This window comes from Rhinoraja longicauda, unplaced genomic scaffold, assembly GCF_053455715.1.
Source record: "Rhinoraja longicauda isolate Sanriku21f unplaced genomic scaffold, sRhiLon1.1 Scf000168, whole genome shotgun sequence".
Taxonomy (NCBI): domain Eukaryota; kingdom Metazoa; phylum Chordata; class Chondrichthyes; order Rajiformes; family Arhynchobatidae; genus Rhinoraja; species Rhinoraja longicauda.
This window is the reverse complement of record NW_027601386.1, coordinates 105,269-116,398: the sequence shown is the minus strand read 5'-3', so window position 1 is coordinate 116,398 and position 11,130 is coordinate 105,269. Positions and strand designations below refer to the sequence as shown.

The window sequence follows — 11,130 nt, the reverse complement described above, 5'->3', positions numbered from 1 at the left end:
TGAGGGAATGCAGCGTAGGTTCATCAGGTTAATTCCCGGGATGGCGGGACGGACAGATAATGAAAGAATGGGTCGACTCGGCTTGTATTCACTGGAATTTAAAAGGATGAGAGGGGATCTTATAAACACATATAAATGTCTTAAAGGATTGACAGGTTAGATGCAGGAAATATGTTCCAGATGTTGGGGGAATTCAGAAGCAGGAGTCACAGTTTAAGAATAAGCAGGAGGCCATTTAGGACTGAGATGAGGAAAAACTTCTTCACCCAGAGAGCTGTGAATCTATAGAATTCACTGCCACAGAGGAGGTGGAGGCCAATTCACTGGATGCTTTCAAGAGAGTTGGATTTATTTCTTTGGGCCAAAGGAATCAAGGGATATGGGGAAAAAGCAGGAATGGGGTACTGATTTTAGATGATCAGCCATAATCATATTGAATGGAGGTGCTGGCTCGAAGGGCCAAATGACTTACTCCTGCACCTATTTTTCTATGTTTCTATGTTTGTACCACCTGTTTAACCAAAGATACTACATACTGGGGACGCATGTTGGGGAAAATGGCCAACATAGGGAACTTTAGGAAGTTGGTGAGACAATAAATAGATTCATCATGGTGTTTGGTTTCCATCGCACAAAACTAATCAGGGAGTACTGTAATACAAATGGGAATGTGGGTTTCTAAATAGCAGGGAACATAAAGTTCAAGATAACCCTGGGGAAAGACAAAGATTTAAGGTTGCAGGGACATTGATCAATGATAATTTATTTCAAAAATGTAGAAACCACAGGTAACCATAGTGTCTTGAGAATATAAAAATGCTGAGGGTGCTATGAATCTTTGAAACACTTTGGGTTCTCTAGAGTGTTTCCCAGTGCATGCTGTTAAGGCATTAAATGAACTGACTTGTTCATAAAATTCACCCCTGTTCTATGAGATGCTTTATTTGTGTCTGTTCCTATCTGAGCTGGACTACACTTAACGGCAGATTCAGGGACAACACCAAATTCCCTCCTACCTGCAGTTTATGGGAGAGAGAGATGGAATGCATCAGTGAATGTGTCAGTGGTCAGAGAGAGAGAGAGGGAGTGTGCTAGTGAGAGAGAAAAATTGTCAGTGAGTGAGAGAGAGATTGTGGCAGTGAGAGAGATGGAGTGTGTTTGTGAGAGAAATGGAACGTGCATGGAAGAGACATGTTGTGTCAATTGGTGTTTGATTCTAATTTAAATTGGACATGGGAATTGGAGTGTATCCAGATCAGAAGTTGTCAGAAAAAATAAGTATAACAGTGAATGTTTCACAAATTTTAATAATCCCCAAATGTGTTGTGTGTATATTTTACATTGTGACTTTTAAAAATTCTGTCGGTTTCATTCTTTCGCTCATTGCATAATACAAAGGCCTAAAACATCTAACTATTATTCAATTGAATTAAATTCCTGTATGTAGTTGGACAATATAACTGGAAAAAATGTTCAATTAATGATCCACTTCCAGCAATGACTTTCTTTTTTTTCCATGAATTCATGTAATTCCAGACATGCGCACCATACGTAGCTGAGAATTTACGCTCCACATCCTTCTTTTTCCAGGGAACAAAGTACTTCTGCCAAGCTGGATATGAGATGGGGTAGAATCGATCAATGATCCATAAAGAGATGCCGTTGCATTCTTTGCCAATGAAGGCACCTATGTTATCCATCTGTCACCATCTCTTCAGCACACGGGTAATCAGTTGAGGACCTTGTTGGCCCCAAATATATCCAATGTATTTGGCCACATAATCTATCATGCAATTCCAAAGAAAAGGATGGTGCCTGGGATTGAAACCCATTGCACCCATACTGATAGAACCTGAGCCCTCTGGACACGTAAAGTTGCCAAATGGCATAGGCTTCATTGATATAATGTCAGTGTCCAGGTAGATGCCCCCGTACTTCCACAACAGTGCTAATTTACAGGCATCACCAAACACATGGAGCCAATACTTCTCCTTTTTGGGGTTTACCTGTGATGTAATGAAGAAAGAAACATTATCTTAATTGCAATTCCTTCTAAACCTTCAGACCTATCCCTCAATCCATGTTAAGCTGTCAGGTCCACTCCTCAATAAACAACTATCCTCTCTTCATCTTTGTTCATGCCAGATAGAGAGTCATACGGTTATATTGGTAAATACTTTGGCAAATCACATCCACCTGATCACTGCACTCATCGGTTCTACCCCCATTTATCTACAATAGATCCGTGGTGATTCACATGCTTACCGAGATCCTTCTTAAATAGTTTGAGAGTACCTGCCTCCAACCTGCTGTCCAGGCTCATTACCTTATCTATGCCTCTTATGATGTGATCAACCTCAATGAAGTCACTTCTCAGCATCCTGTACTCAAGTGAATAAATATACAGCCTATCCAGCCTCTCCTTATAACTCAAAACCTCCAGAACTGATAACTTCCTCAAAAATCGTCTTTGCTCCCTTTGCAGTTTGTTATTTTGACTGAAGTAATCCAATCCAGACCATATAGTGGTCATTAATATCTATTTTAAACATCGAATATTGCAGCGGCAAATTTTTAAAAATCTATCAATTCATGCTTTATAGATGTCCAACCATTAAACATTCACTGACTTATTTGGCAGAAAATCCCAAAGATTCACCACATCACCCTCTGACTGAGAGAAATTCCTCCTGAATTTTATTCTGAATGGCCAGTCCTATTTGGAGATAGTCATCCCCTTAATATAGACACATTGTGAAGGGAAACATCATCTCAGTATTTACCCTGGGAAGCACCTCACGAATATTAGACATTTGAGGGAGATAACTTGTGGGTTTTCTAATCTCAGGTGAGCACTGGCTCAAGGTGCTCAATCACTGTTATACAGCAAACATGCCTTGCAAGGAATCAACCTGGTGCAACTTTACTGCACTCCATTTAGTGCATTCATTATTCCTCATTCAGGGATACCTAACTTGGACACAAATTTAAGATAGACTGAGTCAACGTACTCCCAGGATGAAAATAGTCAATGCACACTCCTCTGATCATGTACATGTCCAAATGTCTTTTAAGTGCTGTCACAGTAGTGCCTCAAGCACTTGCTCCAGCTCATTCCATAGACAGACAATTCAATGTGTGGAAAATCAGGCCTCACAATCCTATGGTGTGCATTCACCTGATGCATGCCCCTAATGACATTAGGCATGTCTATGAGATCACCGCTCAGTCTCCTAAGCTTCAAGAACAAATTCCTAGCCTGTCCAATTTCTTCCTATAATTTAGCCCTTGCTTCCTGGTTAATATCATGGTAAAGTCCGAGCGGCGGACCTGTTGGCAGATCTAACACAGGCGGAAACTCAACCGGGGAGACCGAAGTCAGGAAGAGCCATAGTAGTGGGTGACTCCATTGTCCGAGGTACGGACAGTAGATTCTGTGGTGGCAGGCGGGACTCGAGGATGGTCTGTTGCCTCCCTGGTGCCAGGGTTCAAGACATCATGGAGCGGCTTCAGAACATCCTAGCGAGGGAAGGCAATCAACCGGAAGTATTTAAATGCGCGAAGTATAAGAAATAAAGTGGATGAGCTTGAGGCTCAGTTAGACATTGGCAAGTATGATGTTGTGGGAATCACTGAGACATGGCTACAAGAGGACCAGGGCTGGGAACTGAATATTCAGGGCTACACAACATATAGAAAAGACAGACAGGTGGGCAGAGGGGGTGGGGTCGCTCTGTTGGTGAGGAATGATATTCACTCCCTTGCAAGGGGTGACATAGAATCAGGAGATGTAGAATCAGTATGGATAGAAATGAGGAAATGTAAGGGTAAAAAGACCTTAATGGGAGTTATCTACAGGGCCCCAAACAGTAGCCTCGAAATAGGGTGCAAGTTGAATCAGGAGCTAAAATTGGCATGTCGCAAATGTAATGCTACTTATGGGAGATTTCAACATGCAGGTAGACGGGGAAAATCAGGTTGGTAATGGACCCCAGGAAAGAGAGTTTGTGGAGTGTCTCCGAGATGGATTCTTAGAACAGCTTGTACTGGAGCCTACTAGGGAGAAGGCAATTCTGGATTTAATGTTGTGTAATGAAACTGATCTGATAAGGGGACTAGAGGTAAGAGAGCCATTAGGATGCAGTGATCACAATATGATAAGTTTTACTCTACAAATTGAGAGGGAGGAGGGAAAATCGGAAGTGTTAATATTACAGTATAGCAAAGGGGATTACAGAGGCATGAGGCAGGAGCTGACCAGAATTGTCTGGAAGGAGGCCCTAGCAGGGAAGACGGTGGAACAGCAATGGCAGGTACTCCTGGGAATAATGCAGAAGTTGCAGGATTAATTTATCCCAAAGAGGAGGAAAGATTCCACGGGGAGTAAGAGGCACCCGTGGCTGACAAGGGAAGTCAAGGACAGCGTAAAAATAAAAGAGAAGAAGTACAACAAAGCAAAGAACAGTGGAAAGCCAGAGGATTGGAACTCTTTTAAAGAGCAACAGAAGATGACTAAGAAGGCAATTCGGGGAGAAAAGATGAGGTACGAGGGTAAACTAGCCAATAATATAAAGTATGATAGTAAAAGCTTTTTTAAGTATGTAAAGAGGAAAAAAATAGTCAAGGCAAATGTGGGTCCCTTGAAATACCCTTCCCCTTCGGATCATACGAGAAATGTATCCAAATGACAAATACAAGCAGCACCTACGACCAAGCAAAGTCCGTCTGACAGCATATAATGGGACGGAAATCATGTGTGTTGGAACTATATCCGTTTCGTGCCGATACCAGGGGTCGATGTGGTGTCCTCAGGAATTTTTCGTGGTAGATGTGGCAGGATCCGCTGTCATAGGCCTCCCAGGTATTAAGCAACTTCAGGTTGTCACGATACATGCTATGGGAACAGAGGAGCACCCATCAGATGCTCGGAAGGAGCAAGACAGTTTCAACTCGGTGGGGGACCTAATGAAGAGGTGGCCTAATCAGTTTGATCGGATTGGCAACTTCAAGGGGCCAGCCACCCTTCATCTCAAGGAGGAGGCCACACCACACATTGATGCGCCAAGGAAATGTAGTATCCATCTCAAAGACAAGTTGCGGGCTGAGTTGGGCAAGATTGAGGATGATGGAGTCATCCGAAAGGTGACTCACCATACGGACTGGTGCAGTTCAATAACCACCTCCGTTAAGAAGGATGGGTCAATCAGGGTATGCCTAGACCCGAAGCGTTTGAATGCAAGTCTCAAACGTTGCCCACACAAGATCCAGACACTTGAGGAGATCAATCCGGCTTTTGCCAATGGGAAATTGTTCTCCAAACTCGATGCTAAAGCGGGTTATTGGTCTGTCCGACTTGATGAGGCTAGCCAGGAACTTACCACGTTCCGCACGCCTTTTGGCAGGTATTGCTACAAGAGGTTGCCTTTCGGTTTGTCGGTGAGTCAGGATATATTTCAGCAGCGTATGGACACGATCATAGAACAGGTTCCTGGATGCGTCTGCATTGCGGATGATATTGTCATAGTGGGATCCACAGCGCAAGAACATGATTATAATCTAAAGAAGCTGTTAGAGGCAGCGTCCCGGGAAGGTCTAGCTTTCAACAGTGCTAAGTGCGTAGTGAAGGCTAACTCCATCAACTTCTTCGGGACAATGTATTCAGACACAGGCATTCGGCCAGATCTTGGTAAGGTGCAGGACATTCATAAGATGCCAACACCACAAGATAAGGAAGATTTACAACGGTTCCTGGGGATGATGAATTTTTTATCGCCATACATCCCAAAGTATGCTGTCCTGGTCGCCATTTTGAGGCGTTTTGTAACCTGAAGAGCTGCATACAGGAGGAATCTGTCCTCCAGTACTATCGCCCTGATGCTCCTGTCACCCTTGAGGTAGATGCGTCAATGAAAGGAGTGGGAGCATGCCTTTCGCAGGAAGGACGGCCTGTTGCGTACGCTTCGAAGGCACTGTCTTCATGTCAGTCCAACTACTCCAATATGGAACGCGAGACCCTTGCCTTGGTTTTTGGCATCACAAGGTTTCATACGTACCTATTTGGGCGGGATTTTAAGGTGCTGACTGATCACAAGCCTCTTGTCACTATCTGCGGCAAACTACTCACGAGTGCCCCACCCCGACTGCAGCGGTTGCTCATCAAGGTGCAAGGATACAACTTCACCATAGGGCACAGACCTGGGGCTGAGATGATCATTGCTGACACTCTCAGCAGGCTGCCCAATCCGGAGAAGACAGAGAGCATAGAACTCGATGTACATGTAGAGAGCATCTTCTTCGACAACATCAAAGACACATTAGATGTCGACTTGATACACTTCGGCAAACTCAAAAGGGTGGAGCTGCAGACAGAAACTTGTCGTGACCCTATACTGCATAGGGTTATGCAGTATGTCCATTCCGGATGGCCGGCGACCCTACAGGAGATACCTACCGACCTGCGGCCCTACTGGCCTTTTCGAGATGAGTTGGGCATGTCAAATGGGGCCATTTTCAAAGGACGGCAAGTAATCATTCCTGAGTCGATGAGACAGGATGTCTTGCAGCAACTTCATGTTGGCGACCAAGGCATTGAGAAGACGAGACTTCTAGCGAGACAAATGGTCTATTGGCCCAACATGAACCAACACATTGATGACCTTGTCCGAAGGTATAGTCCGTGCCAGATGCACATGCCAGAGCAAATGAGGGAAACACTCATGCCACATGAGATACCAGTCACACCTTGGACCAAAATAGCAATGGACATGTGTGAACTTGACAACGTTCAATATCTTGTCATGATGGATTACCATTCCAAATTTCCGGTGGTGAACCAACTGCCTAGCACCACGAGTGCCATGGTTGCTAATATGGTGACTGCAATGTTTGGTCTGCTAGGAGCACCGATGGAGATCATCTCCGACAATGGTCCACAATTTGTGGGTGAAGCTTTCCAGTCCATGTGCAAGCAATGGGGAATCACCCATACAACGTCCTCGCCTAGGTACCCTCAGTCGAATGGGCTGGTTGAGCGCATGGTACGAACGGTGAAGTCTGTTATCAAGAAGTCCTTGGCAACGGGACAGAGTGTAGCAGCAGCTTTACTCAACTTGCGCACTACACCGATTGATTCCAAGTTACCGTCACTGGCGGAGATGATGTTTCGAAGACAGATTCGGACGCCTCTCCCCACGAACCTTGACATGAACAAGGCATACGAAGGGCAGAGGACCTTTGAGCGACTTGAGGAGCGTAAGCAGAATATGAAGGCACAGTTTGACAGTTCGGTCAAGAGACATGACTTGTTGCCATTGCACGCTGGACAGAAGGTCCGGGTTCTGGATAAAGCGAATCAGGTCTGGGTTCCAGCAGAAGTGAGATCGGTCTGCGACGAACCCCAGTCAAGGTCTTACATTATTGAGACGCCGAATGGAAATCGGTTCAGGAGGAATCGAGTGCAGTTGAGAGATCTTCCACTGGAGAAGCCAGGGGTTGGTCCCCATTGTGTCCCCCCAGACAGCGATAGGGCTGAGACCCAATGTGAAGCGGAGGAACGACCGGCCCGTAATGATGATGGGGATTATGTGACACGCTCGGGACGTGCCAGTAAGAAACCTGCACGTTATCGTTGATATTTGTTAATGTTTTATGGTGTTTCAAAAAAACGTTTGTGTTTAGAGTTTGTTGTTCCATATATATATATATATATATATATATATATATTTCTTTTATAAGACAAGGTGGATGTTGTGATATTGCTGGGACTACTTTGTGTATCCCAAGGACTACTTTGTTTGCATGTGCAGGAATGCGTATATAAGAGGTTGGTGTGATTGGGTGGTCACTCTGGATCCAGATGACCACGGAATAAACAGCCTGGAGTTGAGCTCCAGCATTGTAACCTTTTATACACGTGTACTTGTGGTCCGTCTAGAGTCACTAAAGGTACAACAGGTACCGGACCATGAAGTACAACAGACAGAAGCAGGGGAATTTATTATGGGGAACAAAGAAATGGCAGACGAGTTGAACCAGTACTTTGGATCTGTCTTCACTAAGGAAGATACAAGCAATCTCCCAGATGTTCTAGTGGCCAGAGATCCTAGGGTGACGGAGGAACTGAAGGAAATCCACATTAGGCAGGAAATGGTGTTGGGTAGACTGATGGGACTGAAGGCTGATAAATCCCCAGGGCCTGATGGTCTGCATCCCAGAGTACTTAAGGAGGTGGCGCTAGAAATTGTGGACGCATTGGTGATCATTTTCCAATGTTCTATAGATTCAGGATCAGTTCCTGTGGATTGGAGGGTAGCTAATGTTGTCCCACTTTTTAAGAAAGGAGGGAGAGAGAAAACGGGAAATTATAGACCAGTTAGTCTGACATCAGTGGTTGGGAAGATGCTGGAGTCAATTATAAAATTGCGGAGCATTTGGATAGTAGTAACAGGATTGTTCCGAGTCAGCATGGATTTACGAAGGGGAAATCATGCTTGACTAATCTTGTGGAATTCTTTGAGGATGTAACTAGGAAAATTGACAGGGGAGAGTCGGTGGATGTGGTGTACCTCGACTTTCAGAAAGCCTTTGACAAGGTTCCACATAGGAGATTAGTGGGCAAAATTAGAGCACATGGTATTGGAGGTAGGGTACTGACATGGATAGAAAATTGGTTGACAGCCAGAAAGCAAAGAGTGGGGATAACTGGGTCCCTTTCAGAATGGCAGGCAGTAACTAGTGGGGTTCCGCAAGGCTCAGTGCTGGGACCGCAGCTATTTACAATATACATTAATGACTTGGATGAAGGGATTAAAAGTACCATTAGCAAATTTGCAGATGATACAAAGCTGGGTGGTAGTGTGAACTGTGAGGAAGATGCTATGAGGTTGCAGGGTGACTTGGACAGGATGTGTGAGTGGGTGGATGCATGGCAGATGCAGTTTAATGTGGATAAGTGTGAGGTTATCCACTTTGGTTGTAAGAATAGGAAGGCAGAGTATTATCTGAATGGTGTCAAGTTAGGAAAAGGGGACGTACAACGAGATCTGGGTGTCCTAGTGCATCAGTCACTGAAAGGAAGCATGCAGGTACAGCAGGCAGTGAAGAAAGCCAATGGAATGTTGGCCTTCATAAGAAGAGGAGTTGAATATAGGAGCAAAGAGGTCCTTCTGCAGTTGTACAGGGCCCTAGTGAGACCGCACCTGGAGTACTGTGTGCAGTTTTGGTCTCCAAATTTGAGGAAAGATATTCTTGCTATTGAGGGCGTGCAGCGTAGGTTTACTAGGTTAATTCCCGGAATGGTGGGACTGTCATATGTTGAAAGACTGGAGCGACTATGCTTGTGTCCACTGGAATTTAGAAGGATGAGAGGAGATCTTATCGAAACGTATAAGATTATTAAGGGGTTGGACACGTGAGAGGCAGGAAACATGTTCCCAATGTTGGGGGATTCCAGAACAAGGGGCCACAGTTTAAGAATAAGGGGTAGGCCATTTAGAACTGAGATGAGGAAAAACCTTTTCAGTCAGAGAGTTGTGAATCTGTGGAATTCTCTGCCTCAGAAGGCAGTGGAGGCCAATTCTCTGAATGCATTCAGGAGAGAGATAGATAGAGCTCTTAAGGGTAGCGGAGTCACGGGGTATGGGGAGAAGGCAGGTACGGGGTACTGATTGAGAATGATCAGCCATGATCACATTGAATGGCGGTGCTTGCTCGAAGGGCCGAATGGCCTCCTCCTGCACCTATTGTCTATTGTCTATTGTCTAAAGCTTTTCTTCACTCAATCAAACTTAATGGAATCTTTCCTGGGTGATCAAAACAAAACACAAAACTCCAGGTGGGCCCTCACCAACTACTTGGGCACCTGCACCATCATCAACATCCTAACTTCTATACTTAATGATATTACTGATCTCGGCCAGCATGTCTCGTCATTATCACCTCCCCACAGCCAAAAAATTTTCATTGGGGACTCCACTTTTGCTTGGTCATTGGTGCTGCCTCAGATTTGTTTTGAACCTTTTCATACCTTTAGTTACTCTCTCCCCGACTCTGAGTCTGAAGAAGGGTCTTGACCCGAAATGTCAGGTATTCCTTTTCTCCGGAGATGCTGCCTGACCCGCTGAGTTATTCCAGCATTTTGTGTCTATCTTTATGTCTAATGCCTTCTTCATTACCCTGTCCACATATGATGTTACTTTCAATGAATTATGTACTTGTACTCCTAGCTCCCTCTATTCTACAGCCTTCCCCGGGGGCCTAAGGTTCACTGAGAAAGTCCTACTCTGGTTTGACAACCCAAAATGCAACACATCACACTTTCTTCTTATTGGTTACCTTTTGATACCAGAATTTCAATGGAGTATCTTCAAACAGTTCGGCAGCGTTTAAAGGTAGAAGAACAACATTCTTCACTGAGGAGAGCAACGGGATGAGCCTGTACTTAGGCTCTGGATACTGGCTCAAGTTGCCACTGAATCCCTTCATGAAGAAATAGATTGGTTTATCTGGGTTTTGACGAGCAGTGGACTCCACTGAGCAAACTACCAATGGCTTCAGCTCCACATTGTCTGACGTTTCCACAAACATAATCCCAGGATTCAGGAGTGGACGAGGATCCTCCGTGGTAGCTTCATCGTCCACTTGTGACATTCTTAACATGTCATTACGAACCTTGCATTGTGTTTCCATATGCCAATTTTCATACAGCAGGAAACAAACTCCAAATGTGATGATAAGGAAATATAACTGATGCATGGAAATCATGATGTGGCCTGAGGGTGTTCTGAAAAATCTCCTGTGAAATAATGTTGGGTCTTTTGAATATTAATAACATTAACATGGGAACAATTATTTCCCTTAGCAGTAAGAATCAAATACCAGAGATTCCACATTTATGGTAATTATTAGATTGATTCGAGGTGAAATTGAAAAGTATAATTCGCCGAGGGTGGAGTGGCCTGAAATTGTTTGGTCACTTTGGATAGGAGCATGCTGTGAAATCTGAAATATCAAAAGACAACAATTGCCAAGCAATTAGAAATCTGATTTATTTTATGGCTCCAAAATCTACTTCAATGCTTCAGTATCATTATTTATCTTTTTGAAAGATAGATTCATGATTAGTTCAGGCGT

General features: G+C 44.3%; 1 pseudogene; it reads right to left on the bottom strand.

Annotated features, from left to right (window-relative positions):
* Positions 1-1,409: 1,409 nt before the first annotated feature.
* Positions 1,410-10,761, bottom strand: LOC144590334 (alpha-1,4-N-acetylglucosaminyltransferase-like; annotated as a pseudogene).
* Between the last annotated feature and the right edge of the window lie 369 nt (positions 10,762-11,130).